At 43.9% G+C, this 14,657-nt stretch overlaps 1 protein-coding gene and 19 non-coding genes across 21 annotated transcripts in view; 11 read left to right on the top strand and 9 right to left on the bottom strand.

The window, feature by feature from the left end:
- Nucleotides 1-14,657, top strand: part of abca2 (ATP-binding cassette, sub-family A (ABC1), member 2) — a 79,644-nt gene that overhangs the window by 6,919 nt on the left and 58,068 nt on the right. The window lies entirely within an intron of this gene.
- On the top strand, nucleotides 4,992-5,064 carry trnak-uuu (transfer RNA lysine (anticodon UUU)). The gene has a single exon. It is a non-coding gene; the product is annotated as a tRNA-Lys (tRNA).
- On the bottom strand, nucleotides 6,476-6,568 carry trnai-uau (transfer RNA isoleucine (anticodon UAU)). The gene is made up of 2 exons: nucleotides 6,532-6,568; nucleotides 6,476-6,511 (listed from the first exon to the last, which is right to left on the bottom strand). It is a non-coding gene; the product is annotated as a tRNA-Ile (tRNA).
- On the top strand, nucleotides 6,768-6,840 carry trnar-ucg (transfer RNA arginine (anticodon UCG)). The gene has a single exon. It is a non-coding gene; the product is annotated as a tRNA-Arg (tRNA).
- trnar-ucu (transfer RNA arginine (anticodon UCU)) lies at nucleotides 7,395-7,487 on the bottom strand. Its single transcript has 2 exons — nucleotides 7,451-7,487; nucleotides 7,395-7,430 (listed from the first exon to the last, which is right to left on the bottom strand). It is a non-coding gene; the product is annotated as a tRNA-Arg (tRNA).
- On the top strand, nucleotides 7,687-7,759 carry trnar-ucg (transfer RNA arginine (anticodon UCG)). Its single transcript has one exon. It is a non-coding gene; the product is annotated as a tRNA-Arg (tRNA).
- On the bottom strand, nucleotides 8,314-8,406 carry trnar-ucu (transfer RNA arginine (anticodon UCU)). The gene is made up of 2 exons: nucleotides 8,370-8,406; nucleotides 8,314-8,349 (listed from the first exon to the last, which is right to left on the bottom strand). It is a non-coding gene; the product is annotated as a tRNA-Arg (tRNA).
- trnar-ucg (transfer RNA arginine (anticodon UCG)) lies at nucleotides 8,606-8,678 on the top strand. The gene has a single exon. It is a non-coding gene; the product is annotated as a tRNA-Arg (tRNA).
- On the bottom strand, nucleotides 9,231-9,323 carry trnar-ucu (transfer RNA arginine (anticodon UCU)). Its single transcript has 2 exons — nucleotides 9,287-9,323; nucleotides 9,231-9,266 (listed from the first exon to the last, which is right to left on the bottom strand). It is a non-coding gene; the product is annotated as a tRNA-Arg (tRNA).
- Nucleotides 9,523-9,595, top strand: trnar-ucg (transfer RNA arginine (anticodon UCG)). The gene has a single exon. It is a non-coding gene; the product is annotated as a tRNA-Arg (tRNA).
- Nucleotides 10,148-10,240, bottom strand: trnar-ucu (transfer RNA arginine (anticodon UCU)). The gene is made up of 2 exons: nucleotides 10,204-10,240; nucleotides 10,148-10,183 (listed from the first exon to the last, which is right to left on the bottom strand). It is a non-coding gene; the product is annotated as a tRNA-Arg (tRNA).
- Nucleotides 10,440-10,512, top strand: trnar-ucg (transfer RNA arginine (anticodon UCG)). Its single transcript has one exon. It is a non-coding gene; the product is annotated as a tRNA-Arg (tRNA).
- On the bottom strand, nucleotides 11,067-11,159 carry trnar-ucu (transfer RNA arginine (anticodon UCU)). The gene is made up of 2 exons: nucleotides 11,123-11,159; nucleotides 11,067-11,102 (listed from the first exon to the last, which is right to left on the bottom strand). It is a non-coding gene; the product is annotated as a tRNA-Arg (tRNA).
- Nucleotides 11,359-11,431, top strand: trnar-ucg (transfer RNA arginine (anticodon UCG)). Its single transcript has one exon. It is a non-coding gene; the product is annotated as a tRNA-Arg (tRNA).
- trnar-ucu (transfer RNA arginine (anticodon UCU)) lies at nucleotides 11,986-12,078 on the bottom strand. The gene is made up of 2 exons: nucleotides 12,042-12,078; nucleotides 11,986-12,021 (listed from the first exon to the last, which is right to left on the bottom strand). It is a non-coding gene; the product is annotated as a tRNA-Arg (tRNA).
- Nucleotides 12,278-12,350, top strand: trnar-ucg (transfer RNA arginine (anticodon UCG)). Its single transcript has one exon. It is a non-coding gene; the product is annotated as a tRNA-Arg (tRNA).
- On the bottom strand, nucleotides 12,905-12,997 carry trnar-ucu (transfer RNA arginine (anticodon UCU)). Its single transcript has 2 exons — nucleotides 12,961-12,997; nucleotides 12,905-12,940 (listed from the first exon to the last, which is right to left on the bottom strand). It is a non-coding gene; the product is annotated as a tRNA-Arg (tRNA).
- On the top strand, nucleotides 13,197-13,269 carry trnar-ucg (transfer RNA arginine (anticodon UCG)). Its single transcript has one exon. It is a non-coding gene; the product is annotated as a tRNA-Arg (tRNA).
- Nucleotides 13,824-13,916, bottom strand: trnar-ucu (transfer RNA arginine (anticodon UCU)). Its single transcript has 2 exons — nucleotides 13,880-13,916; nucleotides 13,824-13,859 (listed from the first exon to the last, which is right to left on the bottom strand). It is a non-coding gene; the product is annotated as a tRNA-Arg (tRNA).
- trnar-ucg (transfer RNA arginine (anticodon UCG)) lies at nucleotides 14,116-14,188 on the top strand. Its single transcript has one exon. It is a non-coding gene; the product is annotated as a tRNA-Arg (tRNA).

Below are 14,657 nucleotides of genomic sequence, written 5' to 3'. Positions count from 1 at the left end.
TACAATACATAGGAAGGAAAACAAAATTGCGTGTTGTTGGGCTCTCTACTACAACTTCACCAGAGGCAAAAACATATTCTCAATTAAGATAAAGACAATTTTAAAATACAAGTGATAAACCCATCTAATGTTTACAGCTTAATGCATCAATTTAGTGACACATTTTTGCAGAGCAGATGCAAAAAAATGATGTCTCTGACCTCAAAACAGATGCAGCATACAGTAACCAAACACTGCCCAGCTGTACTGAGCAGTTAGGCTGAGCATCTGACCTAGATCTAGTCACTCTTTTAATCATCGTCTGACACAGGGCTGGATAAAAGCCACTGGCTGGGTGTCTAGAGAGAGAATTTTAAAATAAAGAGGAAAAACAGCAGCAAGACGAGACACATTTTCCCACGGAGAGGAGAGGAAGAAAAGTAAGTGTGACAGAGGAAGCTTTTAAAGATGGATGGGATGGGGAATAAAGTTGCTGACTGATAAGGGAACGTGCAAATCTGTAGCAGAAGGTCAACTGACAGCTAGATGAATTATATATGTTATCTGTAAAGTCTAATAGACTAGCAGCTGGTTCACTGAGGCCTGGTACTGGAGACAGCAGAGGATATCTGTAAATCCTGTGAGATCAGGGCTGCAGTTTTTTCTCTATAAGGTACTTTGATGATATCAAAATTGTGTTTCATTTAAGGGTCGAGTGTGAGGAATAGAGCTCTGGACGGTCACTTGACGCAACCAACTCACAAATTTGAGCTGTAGGATAAATTTCAGTCTGTTTTTAGGAAAAGGCCTTCTACAGAAACTGCATTGTTGAGAGTACACAACGATATCCACATTGCCTCATTTGTCTCTGACAACAAAACTCTCTGACTCCTCGCTTCTGACTTGTGGTGTTCCACAGGGGTCAATGCTGGGACCCATACTCGTAACTCTATTACTCTGGGTCATGTTAGAGACAGTTTTAATGTTACAAGTCACTTTTATGTGCACGACATACAGCTCCATTTTACATTCAATCAAAAAGAGACTCACTTCACTCCTTGATTGTGTAGACGTAATAAAAGACTGGATGGCTGAAAGCTTTCTTCAGCTAAACTCAGATAAGACTGTAGCTCTATTAGCAGCATTATTCCTGTAATTGATGCTGTTGATCTGGGATTTTGACACACAGCCACATCTGTGGTTTATAGACAATGGTCTGGAAAAAGGGAGAGTAGAGCGTGGCATCACAATCTTTCTCTGTGTGAACCTGGTTTGGTCGATCGTAGGGAAATTAATATAAGTAGTTGATGGTATGATTTGAATATTAAAACCTCCAGCATGTGAGCTTGTAATGCAAGGTCCACAATGTGTTAAGCTAACAGGAGCAGCTAACAAGTTCACAGAACCTGGACATTTTCATCACTTCTGCAGAATCTACAGCATGTTGAGCTTCAAGATGCTTTCAAGAAATCTCATAAGTTTTTACTTCTGCAGTACACTGACTAAATGCTTGCTGTTTCTGACACCTTGTGGTAATAGTTGCATCACAAATGAGATATTCACTGGGGTAGAATTTTTTTTGAGAGTGCAATCATTGATCAAACATTTATTTTGAATTCTTTTAAAATATTACTAGCAGTCATAGTAACTGTTTAACTTTACAGAAGTGAATAATTAAATACTCATGCCCATCCCTATTAGACAAACTACCTGTTGCATGTGAGAACTGTTGAACTGCTGGACCCTGTATATAAACAAGCTGTGTTTACCTTGTACGGTTGCAAGGATTCGTCGACATTGTCACCAAAATCAATCACAGTTATTTGCTGATACATTTTATTGCAGATTACATAATCACACAGCTTTTTCCACACATGGAAAGTGTTCAAAGGGGCTCTTTTTCACAAACATGTGAAAGCCAAAAACAACAAATAATAAAAAATTGTTCAAAACATCCAGCTAAAAGCGATTCTACGAAGGTACTTACAAGGAAATCTTGTTCTTTGACTTAAAAGGCTTCACACAAAGGCAGAAGAAGCAGAAATAAAGAGATCACCACAGTCAATATTGGTCTGGCATTTCTACAATCGACAGTGGTACGAGCTGTGAAAGGGCTCCATTATGACTCAGAGCTAGCCCTTCTCCCTCTGGACTTGTTAATAGCTGAATGCATACATTATGTATATTACGTATCTATTTTCATAGTCTGTTTGTGCAATATCTGACATGGTATTTAACTGTGAACGGGAGGGGCACTCAAGTTTTGCATATGCTACCTTTAAGTATGGACGTGCTAAAAAGCTGCTCTAATTGTATTTGATTTAAAATACAACTCACAACCGCCAAATGGCTGCTGTTATATTTAGTGACTTTGACTACTTTTTTGTCTTTCGTTTTGTTTTTTGTGGAGAACACTTCAGTTGTGTGTCTCTGAACACTAGCACTATTCTCTATAGTCCTTTTGTTTTGAGCACAACTGCTGGCCAACCAACCTTCAGTACCCTTGGCTGCTAATCTGTGCCAGTCAGTGTTAGGCAGTAAGGCAATACTTAGAAACACATTACAGTAATGTGATCACAGTAACAAGTACATCACATTTTGAAGCCAATAACTACTTTGGAGTAATTGATCCCTGTAAAGAAGTGGTAACTTTGATGTTTGGGGGTCACGTTGTTCGCAGTCAGTCAGACAGTGGACAACGTGACCCCCAGATTGGTCCGTTTGGTCTTTATGTTCAGTGGACAAACTGCTCTGGGAGCAGGGGAACAGTTGCAGTGTGTGGTGCCCTCTAAAACCAAAGTGGACAAACGAGACAATAGACAGTAACAAACGTGTTTTGTATAAAGTGGAACTCAACCCTGAAACCACTTTTTTCTGGTGTATACCAGTGTATATGGATATGTAGTAATGTCCACATTCAAATCTTCAAGTATTGAAATGATAAATGTGTATCTACTGCCCTCTATGGTCAAACACCAGCTACTGCAGTCAAATTTTAGTCCACTCTTGCTCACTTTCGTCAACCTCTTGCCTAATCAGCGCAAGGCTCTTGTCCCAGACTCCTCCCCCATTTATAAACGCTGAAGGTGTAGCTTTGTAGCCATTCTGGAGGAGTGTTAAACACCTGTGATGGAGCTTATGGCAGTGATATAACTTTGTTGGGTCTTAAGTTCTCACTTCTTTAATGAATAATTATCGATAGTTGACAAGAAACTTCCCCAACACTGGAGCCGGTAAGCTTTAGCTGTGTCAGGAAGCAGCAGCAGCAGCTTTGATTGTTGGAAAAAGTCTCAGGCTGATGAATTATTGAGAGCTTCTTCACTCCTCCAGGGGAAATACACTTGAGATAGAAAGGGAATGACTTCGATTAAATCTACAGATGAGATAGAGGGAACAAGAAACAAGTAATGAGAAGAAAGGAGGAGCGAGAGGGCCTCCACATGCTAATATAGCATTAGTTCATTTACAGAATACAAAAAAACATGTAGCAGGGTGGAGAACAGTGCAACCTCCTCCACAAGACTTGAAGTAACTTTGTCTGTGACTGGAAGGTTCAAGTCCTCGCCAGGTTAAGGGCTGGGGTACGACTGAGCAAGGCACCCAATCCCCATTGCTCGTTGTTAACTGGACACTCTAAATTGATCCCACTCTCTGCCAAATCATGTGCGTGGATCATTGGCCGTGGCTAACCCTAGACAGGCAGAAGCCCATGTATCACATCGTATCGCATGTGTGTGTATATACTGTATATATATATATGTATATATATACATATATGAGAGAGAGCGAATGCATAGCCTTGTATGTGTTTGAATGAGTGTGTTTGTGTATTTACTGAGACCACTTGTACTTGTTTTGTAGGTCTTTGGCTCAGTTAATGACTTACATTAGAGTTGAAGCCCATTTATTTTGCTGAACACAAACAACACACCTCCTTACTTTGATACTGACTGTGTCCTATTAGGCTTCAGTTAATCCATCCAGCAGGCTGAGTGGACTGACTATCCTTCATCCTGATTACTGGAGAACATCTTCATATTCATCAGTGCTAAACACTTAAGCCAAATGAAATTGTGCAGCAGCTGCAGCCATCATTTGGACATTCTCAATAAATGAGCCTTGCTTTTTGGCTGCACTGCCCCTTTAAAAGACAAGCATGATTAGAGGGAGAGGTTAAAGTGTGTTGCAACCAGACTGGAGATGACACATCTATTTAGAAGGGGGGAGGAGGAGAAGTGAGTGGTGTTCGCCTGGTCTCAGGCTTTGCTGCAGCGTGGATCACATCAGACTGTTGTTTTTTAGGGAGGCAGTTAACTAGTGATACTTTTTGGAGCTACTTTATGATTTAGGCTGAAAGTATTTCTCCTGTTCCAGTCATGTTTATTAATCATTTTGTTTTTAATCCTGTTTTAGTTGAAGCATGAAACATTGTGTCTTCACAGAAACTGTCAAAAATTGTTTTTTGTTATTGTGATAATTATATACTTATACACTTTATAAGGGCACCAGTGAGGGTAGAGCCGACTTTGACATTATTTGGATTAGAAATGCATTTGATCGGGTGTGAGTACTGCAGAAAAGATGTTCCATAAGCATCATACTTTCTTTAAACTTTGGAGAGACTCTTAATTCTTGGAAAGAAGGTAATCCCACTGGAAAGATGAAGGATTATATTGATCCAAAAGTCAGCAACCTGCAGTCTGAACAAGACAATCAATCCTCTGTGGGTCACCTGAGAAGCAGACTCTACTATTATGTGGCTGTTGGACTTCACAGTTGTTTTGATGTGTTTGCTTGTTGATTCTTTTTGGAAGAGCGCTCAGGACAGCATTGTAGGTGGCTGATAGTTGGTGTCTTAGTCCACCTCCTCTGTTGAGTGATGGTTTCTTCAGTCTAAAACTCTTTGATGGATGTCTAAATACATCCCATTCATATGAGGCTTCTGTCACCAGTTTTCCACTGTAGAATTTGTCCGCCAGGTGAATTTTGCGTCCATGAAAAGCATCTTCGAAGCCTTGGTAGCTCAGTCGGTAGAGCATCAGACTTTTAATCTAAGGGTCCAGGGTTCGAGTCCCTGTTCAGGTGTAGAATTTCTGTGAGGAAGGATTTCTTTAAAGAAATTCTACTTCATAGAGAGTTGTCTCTGACAACAATACAGGCCAAAAGTTGTCTCTGACAACAATACAGGCCAAAACTCTTGCAACTCATGTCCCCTTCACAATATCAAAAGAATCATTCGTCCTAGAGGTAAGGAAACACTTATTGCATCGTTTCCTTGTTTGTGAAGCAAGGAAACATCATTGTGTTTCCTGCTTTGTGGTATTGCAAATGCATAACAATACTAACTTCCTTAAAAGCAAAGTTCTAAGAGCTCTTGATCAGGGTGTATCTTGGCATGCAGTGTGACACACACTGAAAATCAATCCCAGTATCCCAGAGTTCTATGGAACACTAAATCTCATAAGATGTATCTACAACTAGTGGAGATCAAACACGTCATCTTTATGAAAAACTTAATGTTTTTATGTACAAATTATGTTCTTGGCTTGGTAATGTTTTTGTAAAAGGGGTCACCACATTTTTCAAGAGGTGCCAAAAAGCAATTTGTTTTCAAACTCTTTAATTTGGTTAATATATTTCCTCACACTAAACCTGATTCTTTCAATTCTTTTTCTTTAAGACAAAAATAATCAGAATATCATAATTAGATAACAACAGGAATACCTGTAATTGTTACTTGTTTGCTTTTCGCTTTGTTTCACTTATTGTTACATGGAAATATGGTTTTAGAGCTTAATTACAGTAGTGATGTAACAAGAAATATCTTAATTAAACAGTAATTTAATCTTGTGCCTCTGTGTGTGTGTGTGCTTGTGTGTGTGATTTCCAGCCTCCCACTCACCCAGACAGTCTCAAACATAGAGTTCTTTGTGGTTCCAAATGTTTTGAATGGCGTCACTGCTGTGAAGCACAGATCACAGTCTGTAGATGTAGAATATTAATGATTCTACAGTCAGCAGAAGCTTTTGTGTTTTTGTTTCTCATGTTTGCATGGAAGTATGTGAGTGAGTGTGAGTACAGTACTGTACAGTCTCTCTCTGTGACTTAATGTGTTTGTCAAAATGTGGATGTAGCAAATCCTTGTTCTCTAATTTGAAACTGGTTGAATGTGCATTAAGCAAGAAGGATGCAGGGGCCATCGTGCCATTTAACTTATGTGGCTGTAATGAGTGTTGTGTGCAACATGCAGTATAGCAGGTCCCTATCTCTCCTTTTAATTGGAGGGTTGTTGTTTCAACGGCTGTTTTGAGCAAAGATACATATAAGTGGTGCCCACTGAACCCTTGTGTGTGTTCACTACTGTTGTGTAAAAATGTCTAGTTTAAATTCAATATCACTAATTGGTTTTCTGAAGAAGACTTATCTCTAGGTATTTGCAAATGTTGAAAGTTGAACTTGTGCATTGGACAGTTGTTGGTGGTCGTTGCATAAAGACTGACTCTGGTGGTACTCGAACCCACAACCTTTGAATAAATGTCTGTGTTTATCAGCGATAAGTCCAATGCGCTGTCCATTGCGCTACAGAGCCTCTTTTCTTCTGCTTCAGCTACACAAGAGTCCAGAATAAGAAGACAGCGGTGGGCTTTGAACCCATAGCCTTTGAGTCATATAAGTGGTGCCTACTTCCTCATGAGTCAGGCTTGCATTTCGACTGAGAACAGTGCCTTTACTTGGTAGGCGGGGTGTGGGGCCTGCGCTTTGCCCGCACCACTGTGTGTAGATGACAGGACCATGTGGCCTAATGGACAAGGCGTCTGACTTCGGATCAGAAGATTGAGGGTTCGAGTCCCTTCGTGGTTGACAATATGTGCTAGTTGTTGGTTCTTTACCTGTGCTATGACAGTACAGGTGCTTGGTGCCCACAGCAGTTTGGCTTTTAATTGGAGGGTTGTTGTTTCAAGGGCTGCTTTGAGCAAAGATACATGTAAGTGGTGCCCACTGCCCCTTGTGTGCGTTCAGTACTTTTGTGTGAAAATGTCACACAACAGTTTTCGAAGAGTACCCCAATGTCTCCTTTTGCCTTGAGCCCCCAGAGACCCTAGAAGCATTTCTGGTTTTCTGAAGAAGACTTCTCTCTAGGTAGTTGCAAATGTTGAAAATTGACGTTGTGCATTGTTGTTGTGGGTGGAACAGAGATGCAGCACAATTACACTTCAGTTTAATCTGGTCACAATGCGTCCCTGACCTCCTCCTGAAGTGGTCTTGCAGATGGGAGAACAGTGCCTCCTCTGGTGTACTTACACCTGTACAGGTGGTCGGACGCTATCTCGTTGCAGTCTGATCACAGGAAACACATTTTAAAGCCAAGTGTAAAGGGGGCCATTGTGCAGAGGATGTGGTCGATGCATAAAGACTGACTCTGGTGGGACTCGAACCCACAACCTTTGAATTACTTTGTGTGTTTATCAGCTAGAAGTCCAATGCGCTGTCCATTGTGCTACAGAACCTCTTTTCTTCTCCTTCAGCTACACAAGAGTCCGGAATAAGAAGACAGCGGTGGGCTTTGAACTCATAGCCTTTGAGTCATATAAGTGGTGCCTACTTCCTCATGAGTCAGGCTTGCATTTCGACTGAGAACAGTGCCTTTACTTGGTAGGCGGGGTGTGGGGCCTGCGGTTTGGCCGCACCACTGTGTGTAGATGACAGGACCATGTGGCCTAATGGACAAGGCGTCTGACTTCGAATCAGAAGATTGAGGGTTCGAGTCCCTTCGTGGTTGACTATATGTACTAGTTGTTGGTTGTTTAACTGTGCTATGACAGTACAGGTACTTGGTCCCCACAGCAGTTTAACTTTTAATTGGAGGGTTGTTGTTTCAAGGGCTGCTTTGAGCAAAGATACATGTAAGTGGTGCCCACTGCCCCTTGTGTGCGTTCTGTACTGTTGTGTGAAAATGTCACACAACAGTTTTCGAAGAGTACCCCAATGTCTCCTTTTGCCTTGGGCCCCCAGAGACCCTAGAAGTATTTCTGGTTTTCTGAAGAAGACTTCTCTCTAGATAGTTGCAAATGTTGAAAATTGAACTTGTGCATTGTTGTTGTGGGTGGAACAGAGATGCAGCACAATTACACTTCAGTTTAATCTGGTCACAATGCGTCCCTGACCTCCTCCTGAAGTGGTCTTGCAGATGGGAGAACAGTGCCTCCTCTGGTGTACTTACACCTGTACAGGTGGTCAGACGCTATCTCGTTGCAGTCTGATCACAGGAAACACATTTTAAAGCCAAGTGTAAAGGGGGCCATTGTGCAGAGGATGTGGTCGATGCATAAAGACTGACTCTGGTGGGACTCGAACCCACAACCTTTGAATTACTTTGTGTGTTTATCAGCTAGAAGTCCAATGCGCTGTCCATTGCGCTACAGAGCCTCTTTTCTTCTGCTTCAGCTACACAAGAGTCCGGAATAAGAAGACAGCGGTGGGCTTTGAACCCATAGCCTTTGAGTCATATAAGTGGTGCCTACTTCCTCATGAGTCAGGCTTGCATTTCGACTGAGAACAGTGCCTTTACTTGGTAGGCGGGGTGTGGGGCCTGCTGTTTGGCCGCACCACTGTGTGTAGATGACAGGACCATGTGGCCTAATGGACAAGGCGTCTGACTTCGAATCAGAAGATTGAGGGTTCGAGTCCCTTCGTGGTTGACTATATGTACTAGTTGTTGGTTGTTTAACTGTGCTATGACAGTACAGGCATGGTCCCCACAGCAGTTTAGCTTTTAATTGGAGGGTTGTTGTTTCAAGGGCTGCTTTGAGCAAAGATACATGTAAGTGGTGCCCACTGCCCCTTGTGTGCGTTCTGTACTGTTGTGTGAAAATGTCACACAACAGTTTTCGAAGAGTACCCCAATGTCTCCTTTTGCCTTGGGCCCCCAGAGACCCTAGAAGTATTTCTGGTTTTCTGAAGAAGACTTCTCTCTAGATAGTTGCAAATGTTGAAAATTGAACTTGTGCATTGTTGTTGTGGGTGGAACAGAGATGCAGCACAATTACACTTCAGTTTAATCTGGTCACAATGCGTCCCTGACCTCCTCCTGAAGTGGTCTTGCAGATGGGAGAACAGTGCCTCCTCTGGTGTACTTACACCTGTACAGGTGGTCAGACGCTATCTCGTTGCAGTCTGATCACAGGAAACACATTTTAAAGCCAAGTGTAAAGGGGGCCATTGTGCAGAGGATGTGGTCGATGCATAAAGACTGACTCTGGTGGGACTCGAACCCACAACCTTTGAATTACTTTGTGTGTTTATCAGCTAGAAGTCCAATGCGCTGTCCATTGCGCTACAGAGCCTCTTTTCTTCTGCTTCAGCTACACAAGAGTCCGGAATAAGAAGACAGCGGTGGGCTTTGAACCCATAGCCTTTGAGTCATATAGGTGGTGCCTACTTCCTCATGAGTCAGGCTTGCATTTCGACTGAGAACAGTGCCTTTACTTGGTAGGCGGGGTGTGGGGCCTGCTGTTTGGCCGCACCACTGTGTGTAGATGACAGGACCATGTGGCCTAATGGACAAGGCGTCTGACTTCGAATCAGAAGATTGAGGGTTCGAGTCCCTTCGTGGTTGACTATATGTACTAGTTGTTGGTTGTTTAACTGTGCTATGACAGTACAGGCATGGTCCCCACAGCAGTTTAGCTTTTAATTGGAGGGTTGTTGTTTCAAGGGCTGCTTTGAGCAAAGATACATGTAAGTGGTGCCCACTGCCCCTTGTGTGCGTTCTGTACTGTTGTGTGAAAATGTCACACAACAGTTTTCGAAGAGTACCCCAATGTCTCCTTTTGCCTTGGGCCCCCAGAGACCCTAGAAGTATTTCTGGTTTTCTGAAGAAGACTTCTCTCTAGATAGTTGCAAATGTTGAAAATTGAACTTGTGCATTGTTGTTGTGGGTGGAACAGAGATGCAGCACAATTACACTTCAGTTTAATCTGGTCACAATGCGTCCCTGACCTCCTCCTGAAGTGGTCTTGCAGATGGGAGAACAGTGCCTCCTCTGGTGTACTTACACCTGTACAGGTGGTCAGACGCTATCTCGTTGCAGTCTGATCACAGGAAACACATTTTAAAGCCAAGTGTAAAGGGGGCCATTGTGCAGAGGATGTGGTCGATGCATAAAGACTGACTCTGGTGGGACTCGAACCCACAACCTTTGAATTACTTTGTGTGTTTATCAGCTAGAAGTCCAATGCGCTGTCCATTGCGCTACAGAGCCTCTTTTCTTCTGCTTCAGCTACACAAGAGTCCGGAATAAGAAGACAGCGGTGGGCTTTGAACCCATAGCCTTTGAGTCATATAGGTGGTGCCTACTTCCTCATGAGTCAGGCTTGCATTTCGACTGAGAACAGTGCCTTTACTTGGTAGGCGGGGTGTGGGGCCTGCTGTTTGGCCGCACCACTGTGTGTAGATGACAGGACCATGTGGCCTAATGGACAAGGCGTCTGACTTCGAATCAGAAGATTGAGGGTTCGAGTCCCTTCGTGGTTGACTATATGTACTAGTTGTTGGTTGTTTAACTGTGCTATGACAGTACAGGTGCTTGGTGCCCACAGCAGTTTAGCTTTTAATTGGAGGGTTGTTGTTTCAAGGGCTGCTTTGAGCAAAGATACATGTAAGTGGTGCCCACTGCCCCTTGTGTGCGTTCTGTACTGTTGTGTGAAAATGTCACACAACAGTTTTCGAAGAGTACCCCAATGTCTCCTTTTGCCTTGGGCCCCCAGAGACCCTAGAAGTATTTCTGGTTTTCTGAAGAAGACTTCTCTCTAGATAGTTGCAAATGTTGAAAATTGAACTTGTGCATTGTTGTTGTGGGTGGAACAGAGCTGCAGCACAATTACACTTCAGTTTAATGTTGTCACAATGCGTCCCTGACCTTCTCCTGAAGTGGTCTTCCAGATGTGATAACAGTGCCTCCTCTGGTTTACTTACACCTGTACAGGTGGTCAGACGCTATCTCTTTGCAGTCTGATCACAGGAAACACATTTTAAAGCCAGGTGTAAAGGGGGCCATTGTGCAGAGGATGTGGTCGATGCATAAAGACTGACTCTGGTGGGACTCGAACCCACAACCTTTGAATTACTTTGTGTGTTTATCAGCTAGAAGTCCAATGCGCTGTCCATTGCGCTACAGAGCCTCTTTTCTTCTGCTTCAGCTACACAAGAGTCCGGAATAAGAAGACAGTGGTGGGCTTTGAACCCATAGCCTTTGAGTCATATAAGTGGTGCCTACTTCCTCATGAGTCAGGCTTGCATTTCGACTGAGAACAGTGCCTTTACTTGGTAGGCGGGGTGTGGGGCCTGCCCTTTGGCCGCACCACTGTGTGTAGATGACAGGACCATGTGGCCTAATGGACAAGGCGTCTGACTTCGAATCAGAAGATTGAGGGTTCGAGTCCCTTCGTGGTTGACTATATGTACCAGTTGTCGTTCGTTTAACTGTGCTATGACAGTACAGGTGCTTGGTCCCCACAGCAGTCTAACTTTTAATTGGAGGGTTGTTGTTTCAAGGGCTGCTTTGAGCAAAGATACATGTATGTGGTGCCCACTGCCCCTTGTGTGCGTTCTGTACTGTTGTGTGAAAATGTCACACAACAGTTTTCGAAGAGTACCCCAATGTCTCCTTTTGCCTTGGGCCCCCAGAGACCCTAGAAGTATTTCTGGTTTTCTGAAGAAGACTTCTCTCTAGATAGTTGCAAATGTTGAAAATTGAACTTGTGCATTGTTGTTGTGGGTGGAACAGAGATGCAGCACAATTACACTTCAGTTTAATCTGGTCACAATGCGTCCCTGACCTCCTCCTGAAGTGGTCTTGCAGATGGGAGAACAGTGCCTCCTCTGGTGTACTTACACCTGTACAGGTGGTCAGACGCTATCTCGTTGCAGTCTGATCACAGGAAACACATTTTAAAGCCAAGTGTAAAGGGGGCCATTGTGCAGAGGATGTGGTCGATGCATAAAGACTGACTCTGGTGGGACTCGAACCCACAACCTTTGAATTACTTTGTGTGTTTATCAGCTAGAAGTCCAATGCGCTGTCCATTGCGCTACAGTGCCTCTTTTCTTCTGCTTCAGCTACACAAGAGTCCGGAATAAGAAGACAGCGGTGGGCTTTGAACCCATAGCCTTTGAGTCATATAAGTGGTGCCTACTTCCTCATGAGTCAGGCTTGCATTTCGACTGAGAACAGTGCCTTTACTTGGTAGGCGGGGTGTGGGGCCTGCGCTTTGGCCGCACCACTGTGTGTAGATGACAGGACCATGTGGCCTAATGGACAAGGCGTCTGACTTCGAATCAGAAGATTGAGGGTTCGAGTCCCTTCGTGGTCGACTATATGTACTAGTTGTTGGTTGTTTAACTGTGCTATGACAGTACAGGTGCTTGGTCCCCACAGCAGTCTAACTTTTAATTGGAGGGTTGTTGTTTCAAGGGCTGCTTTGAGCAAAGATACATGTATGTGGTGCCCACTGCCCCTTGTGTGCGTTCTGTACTGTTGTGTGAAAATGTCACACAACAGTTTTCGAAGAGTACCCCAATGTCTCCTTTTGCCTTGGGCCCCCAGAGACCCTAGAAGTATTTCTGGTTTTCTGAAGAAGACTTCTCTCTAGATAGTTGCAAATGTTGAAAATTGAACTTGTGCATTGTTGTTGTGGGTGGAACAGAGATGCAGCACAATTACACTTCAGTTTAATCTGGTCACAATGCGTCCCTGACCTCCTCCTGAAGTGGTCTTGCAGATGGGAGAACAGTGCCTCCTCTGGTGTACTTACACCTGTACAGGTGGTCAGACGCTATCTCGTTGCAGTCTGATCACAGGAAACACATTTTAAAGCCAAGTGTAAAGGGGGCCATTGTGCAGAGGATGTGGTCGATGCATAAAGACTGACTCTGGTGGGACTCGAACCCACAACCTTTGAATTACTTTGTGTGTTTATCAGCTAGAAGTCCAATGCGCTGTCCATTGCGCTACAGTGCCTCTTTTCTTCTGCTTCAGCTACACAAGAGTCCGGAATAAGAAGACAGCGGTGGGCTTTGAACCCATAGCCTTTGAGTCATATAAGTGGTGCCTACTTCCTCATGAGTCAGGCTTGCATTTCGACTGAGAACAGTGCCTTTACTTGGTAGGCGGGGTGTGGGGCCTGCGCTTTGGCCGCACCACTGTGTGTAGATGACAGGACCATGTGGCCTAATGGACAAGGCGTCTGACTTCGAATCAGAAGATTGAGGGTTCGAGTCCCTTCGTGGTCGACTATATGTACTAGTTGTTGGTTGTTTAACTGTGCTATGACAGTACAGGTGCTTGGTGCCCACAGCAGTTTAGCTTTTAATTGGAGGGTTGTTGTTTCAAGGGCTGCTTTGAGCAAAGATACATGTAAGTGGTGCCAACTGCCCCTTGTGTGCGTTCTGTACTGTTGTGTGAAAATGTCACACAACAGTTTTCGAAGAGTACCCCAATGTCTCCTTTTGCCTTGGGCCCCCAGAGACCCTAGAAGTATTTCTGGTTTTCTGAAGAAGACTTCTCTCTAGATAGTTGCAAATGTTGAAAATTGAACTTGTGCATTGTTGTTGTGGGTGGAACAGAGCTGCAGCACAATTACACTTCAGTTTAATGTTGTCACAATGCGTCCCTGACCTTCTCCTGAAGTGGTCTTCCAGATGTGATAACAGTGCCTCCTCTGGTTTACTTACACCTGTACAGGTGGTCAGACGCTATCTCGTTGCAGTCTGATCACAGGAAACACATTTTAAAGCCAGGTGTAAAGGGGGCCATTGTGCAGAGGATGTGGTCGATGCATAAAGACTGACTCTGGTGGGACTCGAACCCACAACCTTTGAATTACTTTGTGTGTTTATCAGCTAGAAGTCCAATGCGCTGTCCATTGCGCTACAGAGCCTCTTTTCTTCTGCTTCAGCTACACAAGAGTCCGGAATAAGAAGACAGCGGTGGGCTTTGAACCCATAGCCTTTGAGTCATATAAGTGGTGCCTACTTCCTCATGAGTCAGGCTTGCATTTCGACTGAGAACAGTGCCTTTACTTGGTAGGCGGGGTGTGGGGCCTGCGCTTTGGCCGCACCACTGTGTGTAGATGACAGGACCATGTGGCCTAATGGACAAGGCGTCTGACTTCGAATCAGAAGATTGAGGGTTCGAGTCCCTTCGTGGTTGACTATATGTACTAGTTGTTGGTTGTTTAACTGTGCTATGACAGTACAGGTGCTTGGTGCCCACAGCAGTTTAGCTTTTAATTGGAGGGTTGTTGTTTCAAGGGCTGCTTTGAGCAAAGATACATGTATGTGGTGCCAACTGCCCCTTGTGTGCGTTCAGTACTGTTGTGTGAAAATGTCACACAACAGTTTTCGAAGAGTACCCCAATGTCTCCTTTTGCCTTGAGCCCCCAGAGACCCTAGAAGCATTTCTGGTTTTTTGAAGAAGACTTCTCTCTAGGTAGTTGCAAATGTTGAAAATTGACGTTGTGCATTGTTGTTGTGGGTGGAACAGAGCTGCAGCACAATTACACTTCAATTTAATCTGGTCACAATGCGTCCCTGACCTCCTCCTGAAGTGGTCTTGCAGATGGGAGAACAGTGCCTCCTCTGGTTTACTTAAACCTGTACAGGTGGTCAGACGCTATCTC

This window comes from Solea solea, chromosome 8 (genome assembly GCF_958295425.1).
Source record: "Solea solea chromosome 8, fSolSol10.1, whole genome shotgun sequence".
Taxonomy (NCBI): Eukaryota; Metazoa; Chordata; class Actinopteri; order Pleuronectiformes; family Soleidae; genus Solea; species Solea solea.
This window is presented reverse-complemented; position numbering and strand designations above follow the sequence as displayed.